This window comes from Rhinolophus ferrumequinum, chromosome 8 (genome assembly GCF_004115265.2).
Source record: "Rhinolophus ferrumequinum isolate MPI-CBG mRhiFer1 chromosome 8, mRhiFer1_v1.p, whole genome shotgun sequence".
In the NCBI taxonomy this organism is placed as follows: Eukaryota; Metazoa; Chordata; class Mammalia; order Chiroptera; family Rhinolophidae; genus Rhinolophus; species Rhinolophus ferrumequinum.
Window position 1 is genome coordinate 1,526,208 of NC_046291.1, and position 16,965 is coordinate 1,543,172.

Genomic DNA, 16,965 nt, shown 5'->3' on the forward strand with positions numbered 1-16,965 from the left:
CGGCGGGGTCTCCTAGCTGTGTGACAGCCTGCTTGTGGGCGCCTCGTGGCCGTGGAGCCCAGGGCAGAGGAGGTCACTCAGGGAAGCACTGCTGCAGCCCTGGGGAGGCCTCCCAGCACCACACCGCTCCCTGCAGGTCTCGCAGGCGGGTCACTGCAGCCTGTGCCCAGGGCGGTGTCCCCGCTTGGCCCTCCCTCAAGGGGCCGTGCACTAGGCCAGTGGTGACGCCACGTTGGTGCCCGGGTGCCTTGTGATGGTGCCCATTTTGTCTTACTGCTGAGACCCCTGCCATCTAAGCTGGGAATATCTGGTTGTGAATTTCGTGACTGGAGTTTTCGTCAAGACTTTTGTTGAACAGCCTTCTCTGTCACTTGTTCCCCGCCTCCCCCATTACTTTAGTCCCCGAGGAAACCACGGGTCCATTGCTCTGGGGGACTTGTGACTAATCCTTTCTGAGCTCTGTGTTCCCGTGGGAGGCCCAGAGCTTCCGGGGATGATGGCGCAAGGCTGGCCCTGGCCCAAGTCCCCTGTGTGTCACCCTGGGGAGACGCTGCCATGTCCTCATCTAAGGAGCTGGTAGAAAGTCTCGGCAGGGAAAGGAAAAATGCAGGTAAAATATGCTTTTTAAACGTTGGTTTAAAACAGAATCATGTCGTTCTGTGTGAAGCAGCCCCCGTGTGTGAGTCTCCCGCCCTGTCCCCTTTCGCACCTCACCCGTGAGGTGATTCCTGAGGCCTCCAGTCTGACACAGCCCTCGGTGCTCAGGGCCACTTTATTTTTGAATTTGTCATTTTCAGCTTGCTGGCCACACTCAGCCCTTTCATTTCACAGTGCTCAGGAGGAAAAGCGAGGTGGTGTGTCTGTGGACGGAGACAGTGGACGCGGGCATGCCACGTGACGCGCTGCCCACCACCGTGGTCCACGCTGGCTGCCTGGGGCTGTGCTGCACGGCGAGGGCCAGCACTGCAACATGGCACAAAACCGGTGTGCGCTGCCTCAGTGGCCATTTTTACTCGCAGGCCATGAAGGCTGCCGGGCGCCCAGGAGTGTGGGCGCTGTGGGTGGGCCAGGCGCTGCCACGCTCTGGTCGCCAGGCTGCCTAGTGGCTGCCCTCTCTCTGAGACTCTTTACTTTGTACAATGGACGGCACGCTCGGCCTGGCCAAATGTATGAGCCAGGCAGTTCATGCCAGGCCCCGGTGGTTTTGTAAATGGAGGTAAACAGCGTCGGCGTGTGCGGCACAGATGAGTGTGGATGGCTTTGTGATGCGGCCTGATGGCACTCGTTCTGTCTCGGTGGCTGTGTGAGTGAACGCGGTGGTCAGCACTGGTGGCTGCCGCCTTTGCCCCGGGCCCCGAGCCTGTCATGTGGCCCTGCCCAGACTCAGCTTCCTGGTGAGAGGCAGCGGCAGGGCGCCAAGCTGCAGGTCACATACTAGCAGGGCCAGGGCCAAGCAGCACGTCTTGTCCAGTGCCCTCAGATGAGCCCTGGGCACCGGAGGGCCTGTCTCAGGCACTGGTTTCTCCTCTCTGTGTTTACAGGAGACGTACCCCCCTCCCCCGAAGGAGAGCCTGGTCTCAGGGGGGAATGCCTGTGGCAGTGCCCTGCCCCCGCCCATGCCCTGGGTCCCCAGTGCTTCCTCGGGCTTCTTCCAGACTGGAGCCGGGGAAGAGGCCTCTTGGCCTGTGGTGGCCGACCTGGGGACCTGGGGACGTATAGGCTCAGGAGCTGCTGTGCTCAAGTCTGAGCGCCCAGGAAGAGAGGGCCATCGCCTGGGGCATTTGGTGACGCAGGTCCCGGGGCTTCCGAAGAGGCGTGAGGTTCTCCGGTTTCCAGGAGCTGCCCAGGGGCTTTCCAGACAGAACCTCCGTGTTGCTTACGCAGGTGCAGCTGTGGCCTCCATCCTTGTCCAGACAGAGCTCGAAGTTTTACTGAATTCAGATGGCAAAGCGAAAGCTGCAGTCGCTGGGGGTGGAGAGCAAGGGTGCACCTATGGCCACACCCACTAACGTGGCTTGGACCTGGGACGTCCAGGTCCGCAGGGAGGGCTACTTTGGGAGAGAAGGGGAGCCGGGGAGAGAAGGGGAGCTGGGTGGGGAGGCCTGGGCGGGCTGCCCGGCAGCCACGGCGGGGGCGGGATCCAGCCCACCCCACGAGTCCAGGCCCATGTTTGAGGTCGAGCCTGATGCTCAGACGGGCGTGCAGAGCTCGTGAGCGCAGAGGGTCTGTTTAGTTACTTGCCTTCCTGAGCTTCCTCTTTCTGTCCAGCTGCCCCAGACAGAAAGCTCCCTGAGCAGGACCCGCACAGTTGCTGCCCCACCGGTGATGTCTGAATAGCATCGCATGAAGTCCCAGACGGCCGTGGGCATCCACTGAGCGGTGAGAGGCTGCTGGCACAGGCAGGTTAAACTCAGGTTTACTTTCCTCAGTGTCCAGTGGCCGTGGCCGTGGCCAACCTGCAGTAGGGCACCCCTGATTCCGGTGTCAGGGCACAGGGGCGGGGTGCAGGCATTTCCTCTTGTGTGTGTTTAGAGAAAGCTGTGTTCTTCAGGGGTCCCGTCTTTGCACCAGTGACCCCGGCCCACCTCCCCTGCTGGCTTACACTGACGCTTGTCGCCGCTCCCTTAGCCCTGCCACCACCAGATCAACACAGTAAGGAAACGACAGCACAGCTGTCCACATAGGGAAAATAGTAATGGCCAGGACCTTTCCCAGAAGCCCCTGCCCGTCACCCACAGGTCCCGCCAGCTGCCCCACCTCTGACCCCATCCTCACGCACGTTTTCTCACCTGCTCTGTGGCATCAGGGGCCAGGGCCTTGCTTTGTCTCTGGGTCCTCTGGCCGCTCATCTCCTTTCAATCACACCTGAAATAGCTCTTCCCCAGCAGTTGTCTGCGGGACGTGATACAGCGAAGACAGCGAAATCTAGAATCCTGAGTTTGCGAGCCCGCCGTCCTGGAGGCCCCGACCAGGCCTGCGGGAGATGGGAAACAGCGATGCACGTGGGACAGACCAGACACCAGGGCCACTGGCCATCGGGTTTTCTGCCGATTGTGCCGGCCTTGTCGCTTCTGTATATTAACAAGAAACGCTTTAAATTCTCACTTCCTCTTGGGCAGAACGGTTCTCTCGTGGCCGAGTCATCGCCCTGGTCCCTGAGTGGGAGAGACTGCCTGTGGCTAGTGGTTCGGTTTCTGCCCTCACGAAGCCCCCTGTGGGCCGGGCTGTCAGATGACCCCCTCCACCGTGGGGCTGGATTCTTCCTGACCAGGCTGATGGCCACTCCAGGTGACTGTGGAGAACTCGGGGGTCCTGGCGCCCTTGTGGGTGGAGACGCAGCTGGCAGCTGGAGGGCAGTTTCAGGAGCATGAGGGCGCTGGTCACTCCACTGCTGGCCATCGTAGCGCCCGGGGCCAGTGTGTGCGATCGGCATGTGCTCTGAGCAGCAGCGCTCACAGCCTCCCAGTCAGCCGAGGGGATGGCGGGCGCCTGCCCTGGAGAAGGCGCCAGAGCTCCCAGAACTCTCTCCCAGGGTGCGCCCTTCAGGTGCTGTGACATCCTTCTCCCCTTCACAGCCAGTGCTGGCCGGGCTTCCTGGCTGGCCTGTCATTCGATCCCTCCGCAGCCCAGCGTGTGGTCACTTTCCTGCACATCTTGGAGGCTGAGGCCTCTTTCGGATGCGGAAGATTAACTTCAGGCCACAAGCTACCTGTCCTTTTCTAGCATTTCAGTGTGGTCCCTGACAAAGGGATTCGGAATGGGACCTTTAAATAACAGGGACCGAGCAGGCGGGGTGGCCTCTTGCCGAGGGCTGCGGCCCTGGGTGCTGTGAGCGTGGGGCGTTGGTGCGGCTTCTGCCTGTATTTGGTTTGGTGAGCGTTCCTGGGCCGGTATAAACAGCAGCGTCCTGGGCGCTTGCTGGGCGTCCTGAGCAGAGTCTGGAGATCCCGTTATCATCTGCTTGTTATGTAACGTGACAACACGGGTTGAAATGGAAACCAGACGTCAGGGCGGGCGGTGGAGTTCTTCACTGCTGAGCGCTGTGCCCCAGGGGATCGGTGCTGGGGGGCCCCTGGGAGCTCCCCCGAAGCCGAGGCTGAAGGTAAAGTACAGACTCTGTGATTAACACTTTCAAGGTCTGCTCTATCACGTGGCTGCGAGCGTCCCTCTGAGGGACCTGGTGCTTTGCTACCTGGTATCAACTTACAGCCATTAAACTCCGCTGGGGTTGAGCCGTGGTTCTGCGCACCCGTCGTGGCCTCCATGCACTTAGAGGCTTTGGGGACCCACGTCTGGGCACTGAGGGGTGGTGTCCTGGCAGGGAGGTGACCTCCTGCCACATGCACAGATTCGGGGGAGATCGCTGCCTGCAGATAGCGACTCCCAGGGGTGGGGACTCGGCAGCTCTGGTCTGGAACGCCAGCCCCTGTGCCCAGCAGCAGGACGGTGCTTCATCGTTCCTGGGACACCATGCTGTGCCTGGGTATGCCGCCAACGCAGATCTTTGACCTTCTGAAATATGCAGAAGGAGCTCACCTAGGTCAGAAGCGTGGCACCTCCCTCACTGGAAGCCACACCCGGCCAGGGACAGTGGTCACGTATTTCACTCTAGTCAAAACACCACAAATACTTCCGTTATTGTTACTTTCCTTTGGTAGCTGTGCTTCCAGAAGGATCTGCAGATTCTGTCCTTCGCTAAGTCGACCCCTGGAAACAGAAACCTAGGAGTCTCAGCTGTGATCTCTCCTACCTGGGCTGTTTTACAGCCTCATGGGACTATTCGATTCTATCAGGAAGACCTGTGCGAAATACCACACAGGGTAGACTGTCACCTATGTCCCAGGGAACCAGCCCAGTGAGGCAGACAGAATCTGTGCTCCTTCTGCTCCGCACCAGACACCCGCTCTGGCTCTTCCGTCCTCGTCTGTAAAATGACAGTATTGACGGAGTGCTTTCTGGGTGCTGGGCCCGTGCTAAGTGCATTCATGGTTTCTCACGTAATCCTCACAGCACAACTGTACAGTAAGTCCTGTCATCACCTCCCTTTTACCAGGGAGGAGATGGAGGCCCAAAGAGGGTGCGACTTGCCCACAGTCGACTCCCAGCTGGGGGAGCTGCTGGGGTCCTGCCCAGTCAGGGACACAGGGCATGGCTGTGTTCAGCCCCTCCCGGCTCGTGTTGTGTGGCCTTTCGCCTCCAGTGGACGAGGGGCCTGTGCTGCTGGCCCGTGTTTCCAGTGTCACGTGGACGTCAGACGCGAGGGCAGAAATCCTGATGGTGACAAAGTGTGTCAGCCGGGCGTATGGGGGCACTTGGGGGCACGGGACCCTGCCCCAGGCAGCCGGCCTCATGTGTCCTATGGCTTTTCAGTGAAGAGCGTCTTCTCCAATTGATGTTTTCTGTGGCCATGAAGGCCGTGAACTGGAGCATGGGCAGTGCGGCGCTCACTTGACGACTGGTAGGCCGAGTGGGGGCCCAGACGTGTGTCCGCACGAGCTCGCTTGGCTTGCGCCAGGTGTGAGTCAAACACTGCCGGCCTCGGCGGGTGAGGCTCAGCCCACGGGCCTGGCCAGGCGGCCTCGGAGGCCCTGTGTACGTCAGGAAGTCCGCGTCCTTGCAGTCTGGGCTGTGGACCCAGGTCTGCAGCCCACATGGGGCGGGTAGCCCCGGGATTCACTACAAGACCTGAACTTTTCCCACTTCTAAGTGTATGAAGGATGAGAAATGATAGGAAAACAGCAGAAATCAGAGATTTATTCAGAACAGTGACTGCCCGGGGAAGAGTTCGGGTGCTTTTAAGCCCAGATCCATCATCAGTTTACAGAAGCAAGACTGGCTTGCTGTTTGCAGTACTCTCTGAGGTCTTGAATCAACAAGTAATTATTTAAATAGAATGATTCCCACCTGGTAAGCCAGGCAGCCTAGAACACTAAGGATAATTTCAAATGTGGGGAGCTTGCTGTAACATTGGGGTTACCCCATGTAGGGACAGAGCCAGCAGTGCAGTTTCCAGGCTCTCGGCCTCACGTGGAAAGGTGCTCACTCGGGTAGTAAATGGCCATCAACTGTGACTGGATGGCCATCAGCTGTGGCTAGTTGGCCGTCAGCTGTGACCAGTGAGCCATTGGCCACTAATATAACTGCCGTGGCTACGCTAGCAGAAAAATGAGGGCTAGCAAGGAGATGGTGGCTGAGCTGGCAAGAGCGGATTGCAGCTAGCAAGGGGTCAGTTGGTTGGCAGAAAAGAGGACAGCAGGTTGCACGTCGTGTGAATCCAGCCTCCAGTAAGACTATAGTGGTGTGACTCCCCTGTCTATGGCTCCGTGGGTGTTCCTTTTTGGCCTCACCATGTCCTGCGTTCTTATGTGGGGAGCGGGACCAGAGACCCCACATGACACCCCAGTACTTCCTTCACCTGGACGCCTGCATGGTCACCCTGAATGTCACTTAGATGCATGGCTTGTGACGGCAGTGATGGGTGGCTGTGACCCCAAATGTGTTTGGGTAACAGACATAAGGAAAGTGTTCGCCAAGGATTCATCTATGCAATTAAACTATACATGTATGTGTGTGTGTGAACATATTTAAACTTGAAATTCAAATTTCATTGGTGCATTTGTCTAGGGATGGCTACAGTTCAGTCACTAAATGAAACTAAGCTGCACATATGTAAACAATTAGAACATGATTGAAAACCAAACTGAGTTCTTACTTATTCTGCCTACAGATTTGGAAACCTCTAGAACTTATTGTGGCATTTTCTTTTGAAAATAGTTCATGCAGAAATAGTGTTATATATACAAAAATACAAAAAAAGACGAAGGAAAATGAGAAAGCCCCTTGCCCCTTTCTGGGCTCTTTCATGCCACCAGCTCCCACCAGCTCCTAGCCTGGGAGGTCGCCACCTGTGTTCACAGATGCGGCCACAGCCTGGCCTCCAGGGAGACCAACTCCCAGGAAAGGGGATCCAGCCCCCAGTGAGCCACTGAGCCAGCTCAGGAGACTGTGTGGGCAGGAGGCAAGGACTGTGCCTACCACGGCCCCGGAAATGTCAGCTGGAGGGTCGCTACACAGACTTTGTCAGCTACCGCCTTACCTGCTCCCACTCCCAGAAACCCACAGCCTACCAACATGCATGAGAGCTGACCGCTTGGTTATTGTACTTACAGTCAGGAAACGTGGCAGAAAGAAAATCGGCCGGGTGCGGTGTCAGCACGCCCTTCAGGCTGCCTCACCGGTACACCGTGAGCACGTGCCTCTGCGGCCACCGTGTGTCTGACCCACCCCAGGTTTTGCTCAAAGAGAGCCTGCAGGACAGGCGCCTGTCCCTGTTGTGGCCCCAGTGGCCGGAGGCGGGTGCTGGGCCTCCCACGCACCGACCAGCTGAGTAATGTGGGGTGGGCCTCAGCTCGTGCCCTTTCCTGGGCCACAGGTCACGCCGGAGACCTTGGCTGCAACCCGGTTGCATTTGCCTGTTTTTTTGGGGGGTAACTTTAGAAAGTCACATGTGGAATTCCGTCCTACTTGAGACCTTTGCAGTCCTAGTGACCCCTAGTAAATAGTCTGGGGAAAAAAGAGGGACCCCAGTGTCCTCAGGCAAGGGGACAGCCCCACGGTGGGCTCCTGGAGAGGGCGTGTCTTCTGTGTGAAACCTCTCCTTTTCAAGCGGCACGCAGTTTGGAAGGAGCCGGAAGTTTAAGCGGGCTTGAACCACTGTTGTGCACACTGAGCTTTTAGGACTTTGTAGTCCATCTGAGCCTCAGGGGAGCCCAGAGAATTAAGCGCGGCCCGGCCTGTTAAGCCACGGTTTCAGATTATTACCGTTATTTTGCCATGTATCATGTGCATCCACATTTTTTGCACAAACTTCCAGGGGGAAAAAAATCATTTTAATTTTTTAATTCAAATTTTTATTTATTTACATTTAGGTACTTGTTTCTTGTATTATAAAGGACTTTTAGCATTTACTTTTTAACATTATGGTACAATAAATTTTATATAACAAATAATTACAAAACACAAGAACATATACAAGGTACAAGAAATTTTACGTACCAGTAATAAATTTATGGTATTTACGCATCGTAAATTTACGCCAAGAAGTCTTCAAGTTCGTCGTAAATTCAACATGACCGATGATCGTATCCTAGGGTATTACTTGTCATACAGATATCGTTACTGATTGCTAGAGTTACACTTTTAACTCATAAGCATAAATAAAAGAATTAAAACATTTATATAGATACAGAATTAATACTACCCGTGTATAAGGAGCATTCTTATTTGTCCCTCACAAATGTGGGCAGAAAAGTGTGCAGTATACACAACAAAACACGGTCATACTGAGAGCACAGCAGGCCATCACCTAGCATCATTTCACGTGCACACACAGTGCACCCAGGCCGACCTCGTGCCATCGTGGTCGCAGGGGACGAGCACTGCCTGGGCACCGTGCCTGCCGCCGCCAGCCAGGCTCACACCTGAGGGCTCCTGGGCTTCGCCGTGCACCTCTGCTGGATCAGTCCCGGGAAGTTAGGCTACGTGGGTGAGCTCAGCTGACGGCACGGGGAGCCCGGGCTGGGACACAGGCTCCCGTGCTCTGCTCAGCTGGCAATACGGGGGCGCCCTCAGTGAGGGCGGAGGCCACGGTGGGAGGGGCCCCGGGAGAGCGGGAGGCTGTGGGATACACAGGCGTGTTCATTACTCCGTGGGGGCAGGAGCTGGCACCTTACTGCTGACCGTTGACAGGGATACCAGGGGTCGGGCACCTTGAATCGAGAGGGTTCCAGGGCCCCCGACAGGAGCTCTTGGGCCCGGGCCTCCCCAGGAAGCGAGGGTGAGCGAGTGCAGAAGATGCAGCTCCGATGCTTCCTTGAAGAGCAGGACCGCGATGTCCTCGCTGCAGGACGCAGTTTACAGAGGAGCTGTTAGTACAAGTTACGAGGACGAGGACGAGGACGGCGTTCAGGGCCGAGCGGAAGCTTGCACTCGATCAGCGAGTCACTGAAGCGACACTCACCTGGTTGGTTCCCTCATCTGTGAGTTGAAAGCTGAAAACATTATGGTGACAAGAGGATTTCAAGAGAACAAGGCAGAACAGCTGTGGTGCAGACGTCGTGGGAATCGCCCGCGTGCACGTGGGGATAAGCCGGCCTTCTCGTGGCTTTCAGCCCCCGAGGTGTGTGGAGACGATTGCAAGAGGGTCAAAAAAACTCCCCTTACAACAGATGGCAGGTCTCGATGAGGCAGGGAAGTGGAATTTTAACGCGGCGTAGAGGAAGGCGACATGCAAACACATTAGAGCAGGGAAGGCGCAGGAAGCGTGTATTTGAGGTCATCAAGCTCGGCGGCTCCTGGGAGCCCATCCCGCCGAGCACCTCTCGCCCGCCGTTTCTCAGTCTCTTCTCCAAGCCCGAGAGGCTGGTCCCCAGGCCAGGGCGTGGTGTCCCACAGTCGGAGGTGGGAGTCCAGCTACTTCTCCTGGCATCCAGGGGCCCACTCAGGACAGCGAGGAGATAATGTCCACCCCTCTCCTGCCGTGGGCACCTCCTTCTCTGTCCTGCTCAGCAATACCAGCTTTCAGGTCGCAGACGTTTAGTAAGGATCCTGTCATGGGAAAGAACCCACCCTGAGAGGGACTTTGGGGACGGAATAAGGGGACTGGCCTGTCTTCAGAGAGAATGATTTCCAGATGATTTTCTTGATTGACGTGCCCTTACCAACCTCACATGAGCTCAGGCCGAGAGAAAGGAGAGGAGGGTGTTGTTCTCTTGGGGGGCCTGGCGCCAGGGTTTGGGGGCAGGGCCGTCCCCACCAGAGGTCGCTGGGTTACTTGGGTCCTTCTGCTGCGTAGCTGGAGAACGATAGTGCTGGCATGTGGGCAGAACCACCCCGCGAGGTCCCCTCCAGATAGGAGCTCTTCTCCTGCCGTCTACTTCCTGCCTGAGCTCCCTCGAGGAGAGGGGGGTGAGAGAGCCTGGGCCCTGGAGGCCTCCACTACTGCCGCTCCCCGCGGCCAGCCTCAGTGACCCATGCATGGCCACGGTGTCTTACTTGACTTGAGTGGTGCTGGCCCCTCGCCCTGACTCTGAAACTGACTCGCCTGAGGGTCCCTGGAAGCTTCCGTGTGATGTTGGCGCCCGGGCTTTGGTCACTGCCAGCTGTTCACCGTGACGGGTCCGCGTGTGTCTTTGCAGAAAACCAGTCTCCGATCAGAATAGAGGCCTTAGTTTTTCAGAGTGAGGGAAGCAGGAGTGACCGCTTCTCCTCCCGCAGACGGAGGGCTGGGGCATTACGTCTTCTGGTCCGTTACGGAGCTGTGTGTCCATAGAGTCACTACAGGTTATCGATCACACGACCCTGTCTCCGTGGCTGTGCAATGTCTTGTTGTGATGCCCCAGTGACGCTGTGCTTGTCACTGGTCCTCAAGAAGGAGATGCTGGCTGGCTTCGGTCTGAGGCACAGCCTGTGTGACACTCGTGAAACTGCACGTGGTCACACAGTGTGTCCATCAGCCACTACTGTAGAGCGTGGACCCGCCTGCACGGCCCGGCTGGGCACCCCTTGCTCTTGGCCTGCTGCCCTTGCTGAGACTTGCGGCTACTTTAAGGGCAGATACACAGTTACACGTGGGCCACACAGGCGGGCACGAGGGACATTCCACAGCAGTGAGAGGCGCAGAACTGTAAACCACACCGCCAGACCCATCATTTCTGCTGGTGGCTGGGCTGGGAGGCAGTCTCTTCGGAAGGAGAACTTGGGGAGGGGGCTCCCTCCTCCACAGGTAGGTGAAGCACGGCCATCTGCCCGAAAGGTGTCAGTGTCAGGGTGGCAGGTGTAGTTCAGCAGGGTCTGAGGGAAGATACAGAGGGTAGACATCCAGGGCCAGCTTCCTGTTTGGGACACGGAGAAGCGTCGGAACTGGCCTTCCTGCACTGTGGTCCCAGAGAGGGGACGGGCTCAGAGCAGAGGGCCTGTGTCCCCAGGGGGCTCCCTGCAGCCCTCTGGGCCAGCATGGGTCCAGAGGGAGTAAAATGGGTGCCTGCTTTTTCCTTCTCCCTCATTTCTTTCCCTGACAAGCAATGTGCAATCATGGAAAAGGAGAAAGGAGGAAAGGGCAGTCTGGGAAAGTTCTGTGAGGGGAAAGTTGGGTGTTTTCACAACTCCCGGGGGGTGGTCACTGGAGACGGAAGGTGTTTTCAGTCCCATTTGGCAGGAAACCCAGTCCGGCTTGGTCCACATTTATAGAACGGAGTCGAGACACTTGGGGTTTTTCCTGCTTCACTGGAGGAAGAGGAAAAGGCTCTGGGGCACAGGTGCTTTGCAGAGAAGAGAACTCCTCGGGCCTGTGATCCAGAACTTTCTGCCAGGTGGACATGGTCTGCAGCTACGTAGCCACTTGCCATGTGTACCTGTCGAGTACTTCAGAGGGGGCCCGTGTGACAGAGGCACTGAACGGTAAACTTGATTTAATTTTAATTAAGCAGCCACAGGTGGCTGGTGGCTACTACAGCTTAGCACGAAGGAGGGCTCTAGAGTGAGGGCCCGAGGGCCTGTTCCTAACTCAGGTATTTGAAAATAGAAGGCTCGGTCCTTGTGCACGTCTTGGCTGGGATAGCAAAGCGGGGTGACGGGCCTTACCGGTGAGTGGGTGGCCTGGGCAGCCGCCGTGCGTCGCAGAAGTTTTGATCCTGCAGGCTGTTGGAAGCTGGCAGAGGGAAGTGCTGTTACACAGAGAGACACTCCCTGCTCAGGGGGGTTCATTTGGTCGCAGGGAACAGACATTTGTTTCGTCAGTGGCGTGATAAAAGGGGTCCATTGATGGAGCTCAGGGGAGACTCGGGAACACACCGTAGGAGGTTCTCAGGCACTGTCACCGCTCTCTCCGTCCCTCCCCACCTGCTTTGTCCTCAGCTGTGTCCCTGTAGGCTCTCGGACGAGTCCGTCACTGGTTTAGCTTGTCTGGCGTGTCCCTCTCGTGTTACCCGCCCTGGGAGCAGGCGGACGTCCAGACGTGGTCTGTGGAGCCCGGAGCCCAGCAGGACAGACGGGCCTGTCTGTGACCCACTCCGACCGACCTTTCCGTGCAGCGATTCCTCTCGCGCGGCTGTGTGCCGTGCCGCTCCTCAGCTAGGAAGCAGTGTCGGCGCCGGCCTGGCCCACGGCACTGTCAGTGTGTGTGTTTGCCTGTGTTGCGGGCGTGTGGAAGGGCCCCTCCTGAGCGCTGTGGCCACACGAGGACATTGCAGCATCCGTCTGCGATTAGCCCGTGCGGGCGTTTAGCTGACTGCTCGGAGAAGTCACCTTTGGTCCTGGCTGCCACACTGCGCTGGGCCCTCTGGGAAGCGGCTTGGCCTGGCCGTAGCCTTTCTCCTGTCGAAAGAAAGAATTCTGATCATTGTGCCGACTTTTGGGAACTAGTCATGGTGGCAGGCTGCCACTCAATCCCAGTTTTTAGATATTTGACAAGGGAGGGGTGTTTCCTGACAGCGTATTTTTGAGGAAGTAACATTCATAGTCTGACAGGGTTAAGTCTGTGGGAAGTTCTTACTAGTAATGAGATGAGAATAACTCTCACCTGTGGAGTGACGGGCACGAGTGCCACACCCAGCCCGCAGGTGAAGTGGGCGGTTCCCACCTGTTGGGTCCTGGGTGAGTGAGCGCTGTACCACGCGGCCCGGCGTTCTGCTTCCATCCGTCATTCCAGTGCCGTGCGCTGGGGTGTGGCCAAAGCAGAGTTAGCAGAGGAGCGGGGGGCGGGGCCAGATGCCGCCAGCCTGGTGCTGAGGGCGGTCCCAGGCGCTCCAGAGACCCTGAGACACAGGGATGGTGACTGCATCCCTGTCACCCTGTCAAGGGTTGCTGGACTCGAGTGGCTCAGTTGTGCACACTGCAACTTGAGGTGCCCCAGGGTCTCCCCTGAGAGGCAAGGGCTGTAGTGTGTATGGTCCCTGCTGTGAGTCAGGTTCTGGAAGTATCTTCTCTCACCCTCCTGTGATGCCCAGGTGGTCCGCCAACCTCTGAGGAGCCACCAGTCTCCTAGGGGATCAGCCAAACCAGTTGTGAAGCCTGGATTGGAGCCCATGTCTGCTGCTTTGGGGTGCCGGCACCCCCTCCTGTGCCGGAGCTTGCTTCCCTCCCGGCATTTGGGGAGGAGAGTTACCTGGTCTGGTGCTTCTTGTTTGGTCCATTGATTTTCTTTTTTCATTTGTGCGACTACACTGTGTGACAGTCACCCACCATGGTTCCAGCAAACTTACAGACCCAAGTACCCACACATCTCTTCCACCTCTTACTGAATGCCCCGTCCCGGCCCCGTGGGCGAGGGGCTCACACGCACAGCAGCCGCTGGGAGTGGCCTGGGCTCCATCCCTGGAAGAACCCCATTTGCCTTCTATTTTGAAAATCAGCTGTCACTCCCTGGGTCTCAGTTTTCTCCAAGTTCTGGAATGATGAACAGTCTTTGTGAGGGTCTCTGTTTCCGTGTCCCTGAGCAGGCCGACCCCACCTGTCCCTGGGGCGTGAACAGAGGAGGGTGCTGTCCTGACCTGGGTCTGCAACCACAGTGACTGGCGGTGCTGTGTGCAGTGGGTCCTTCCAGGGAAGGTCTGTGTGACCTTAACAGACCCGGTGGTTTTCCTTTTAAAGGGTGTGTGTGTGTATATAAATAAAAGTTAGTTAAGAGCTTTGCGTCTGCTTCTCCTGGGACTTCCTAGGAAGATAGCGTCTCCGCCGCGGCCTGGCTCCTGGTCACCATGGCCTCTGCCGCCCAGCCCACTGCTCCTGAGCCGGAAGCGACTCTGTGTAGATCCAGGCACGGAGCAGGACTGGTGGGCTCTCCCCTGGAGGCAATGTGGCCACCAGGAAGAGGGGTGGCTTGTTTTGGGAGCAGAGTCGCCACTGCTCGGAAGAGCCCTCAGTGTGACGGTGACCCTGCAGACCGACGGTGAGTGACAGCCTCTGGTCCTTAGCGGTATTGGTGGAGAAACTGTACTTTCCTGTTGTACCTTTTCTAAGAGTTTCTCCTGGCCTGCGACCCTGGCACTTATTTTGATGGGTCCCAATCAGGAAGCCCCGTCATCACGTGGCTCCCAGAGGCAGGGCGAGGGCTGCATGGTTTGGATTCGTCCCCGACGAGTGCGGGCTCCCGCTGGACGTGCGGCCGGGGCAGCCGCAGGTGTGCTGTGCAGCCTGGCAGAAGCAGCGGGTGACGACGGCTGGGGCGGGGGCGCCTGCTCTTGAGGAAAACCCGATGTCGTGAAAGAACGCGCGGTGGCCCCTGAGCACCTTTGCGGAGGCCCCGTCCTGCATGAGGTTCTCCTGGGGCCTGGCGGCAGGTCAGCGGCACCGAGCACAGCTCTTGGGACAGCGTGGGCTTCCTGTCTGAAGTGTCATCCACTTAAGGCCACTGCGCTGACAGAGCTACGAGGCGCCTCGTCCCCCTTTCCGGGGTTTGGGCAAGCGCCTGCCGCTCACGGGACGTTTGAGGGTGCGTTTCCATTTGCTCGTCCCGGTCCCTGCTTCTGGCAGAGCTCGCACAGCGCCGCTGGCTCAGGCCCCGAGGTGGGGAGGGGACGCAGGCCCTGAGGGCCATCGGATGCTCTTGGAGACCTCCCGTGCCCTTGACAGGGGCCAGTGTGCGGGCGCAGCCCAGCCCTCACATGAAGTAGTGTAAAGCTAATTCCCTTCCTAAAATAAACAGAAGTAGAAGTTTTGTTATGCTTTTTCTTTTTAATTTTTAATTTTTTTAAAAATTTATTGGGGTGACAATTGTTTGTAAAATTACATAGATTTCAGGTGTGCAATTCTGTATCACATCATCTATAAATTACATTGTGTGTTCACCACCCAGAGTCAGTTCTCCTTCCATCACCACATATTTGATCCCCTTTATCCTCATCTCCCACCCCCCACCCCCTTACCCTCTGGTAACCATTAAATTACGTTCCCCAGATTAATTTTCAAAACCCCGTGGCCATCCTGTGGTTACTGATTGTTTTCTAATCCCCTCACCTTCCCCCTTACACCCACCCCCCCGCCCATCTAGCAACCCTCAGTTTTTCCTCTTTGTCTCCAAAACTGTTTCTGATTAGTTCATTCACTTATTCTTTTCTTTAGATTCCGCATATAAGTGAGATCATATGGTACTTATCTTTCTCTGTCTGACTTATTTCACTTAAGAAGTTTTGTTCTTCTTTTCCTGAGCCCCAGGGAACGTCTTCCGGGAGCCATCTGGGTCACCGTCTCGTTTCTCTGGCGAGAATCAGCCAGTACTGAGTGTGCAGGGAATGAGAGCCACTCGCTCCACGGTCGTCTGCTTTGGGCTGGGTGAGGTGAGCCGCCCGTTCTCATTTATCTGCTGCCCAGAATCTCCTGGTCGGGCTGCCTGAGCCCTGTGCCCACCTCTGGGCCTCAGGGAAGCTCACCCCAGAGTCCAGGTGTGCGAGAAGCACCCAGTCGATGGTCCCCAGACGGATTGCGATGTGCTGTGAGGTTCGTGATTTAATGACTGTGTTCAAGGGAAAAGAGCCAGAAATGAGCAGGTAAATGCTAAGTACTAAAAAACGGTGAGGGTTCTCTTAACTGCCAGCCAGCATCGTGACCCTGACCTCAGGAAACCCTGCTAGGCAACAGAGGGCCCGGGAAGTGTTGTGACCTTTAGAACCTGCTGTCAGTGCTCGCTGGCTGTGTGCATTGTAGAAAGAGAGACAGTAACCAGGGAAACGAGGAAACGACAGGAAAGGAGCCGGGAGGGGCTGGACTGCCCGTGGTGGTCAGCAGGCGGACACCCTGCGCTGGGCTGGCGCGGAGGCTCCTCCGTGGGGCAGTGACCACATCCTTTCCCAAGGCACACGTATGGCCAAGCCTGCGTGTGCGCATGCGTGTGACACGGGCTCGTGGGGAGGTGTCTCCGAGCGTGACTCCTTTCTGACCCTACTTGGGGTCAGAGCCCTCGGGGGCACGGCGCCTGTGTCAGTCTGCCTGGGCTCCTGCTCGGATCTCAGGCCAGCCCTGAGCCTCTGCGTCCTCTGTAAGATGGGGGCCCCAAGGAGGCTGCGAACGCGGTTCTCTGGGGGAGCCTTCAGTCAGTGGTCAGCGCTCGCTGCTCGTGAGAGCCAGTCGCCGCTGTCACTTACGGGACAGCTCAGGGCGCTGAGGCCCACGGGACGCAGAGGGGAAGCGACTCTGGGTCTCCAGCTCCCCACGCACTGTGGGGTGGGAGGGCCGCCACGGGCCAGGCAGGAGGCCGCTTCTCGGCTCTCGTGCAGAAAATCGTTGGTAGTGACTTTCTTTGTGCTGCTCTTGGTTCTGGTGAGAACATTTTATTGAAGAAATAAAATGAAGCTCAGTGATAACAATAAACTAGACATGGAACGGAGCCGCGTTCGGGAGGTACGAGCATGAAAGGAGGCCTCAGATTTCAATAAAGACAGCAGTGCTGGCTTTCAACGAGCAACGGTGCGGTGTTCTTTCTCCCTAATCGTAAAGGTTGGAAGTGTTTGTTTGAGGAAATTTTTAAAAGAATAAAAACATGTAAAGAATGGGCGAAAAGTCCCCCTATTCCTGTCACTCTGAGGTCACTGCTGTGACAACTTCAGTGTGTTGCTTTCTGGTCCATTGTCTTGTGTCCTTGTTTTGTCTTGTTGGTTTCTACTCACCGGCTTCACGATGAACCTAACATCTGGTTCTTTTGCTACATGTCGTGTGTTACATCTTCACTGCAATCCTCTTCGCACGCTGTAAGGAACTTTTTGGAATGACCCGGGGCAGTGAGAGTTGCATGGGGTGGATGTCGCCCCAGGGCTGACGTGACCGGTACCCCAGTATTGGGCAGCGAGAGCCTTTGAAGTTTGTTGCTGATCCTGTCCATCCCTTGGATAAGAACAGGAGCCTGGCTTTTCTGGGCTTTGGGTTCGTTCTGAGTGTTTGCCGGTGTCCATCATGTGACTCTCACAGTGTCCCCAG

At 57.0% G+C, this 16,965-nt stretch overlaps 1 protein-coding gene across 6 annotated transcripts in view; it reads left to right on the plus strand.

Annotated features, from left to right (window-relative positions):
- HDAC4 (histone deacetylase 4) overlaps positions 1 to 16,965 on the plus strand; it is a 273,484-nt gene that overhangs the window by 68,673 nt on the left and 187,846 nt on the right. Inside the window, exon 1 of one of the 6 annotated variants that reach the window (XM_033112076.1) lies at positions 4,013 to 4,102. The exons of 4 other annotated variants lie outside the window; for them this stretch is intronic. The gene's annotated coding sequence lies outside the window, so the exon portion shown is untranslated. Of the gene's footprint in view, positions 1 to 4,012; positions 4,103 to 10,681; positions 10,784 to 16,965 lie in introns of those variants that run through there. One more of the 6 variants, XM_033112075.1, reaches the window with a different exon arrangement.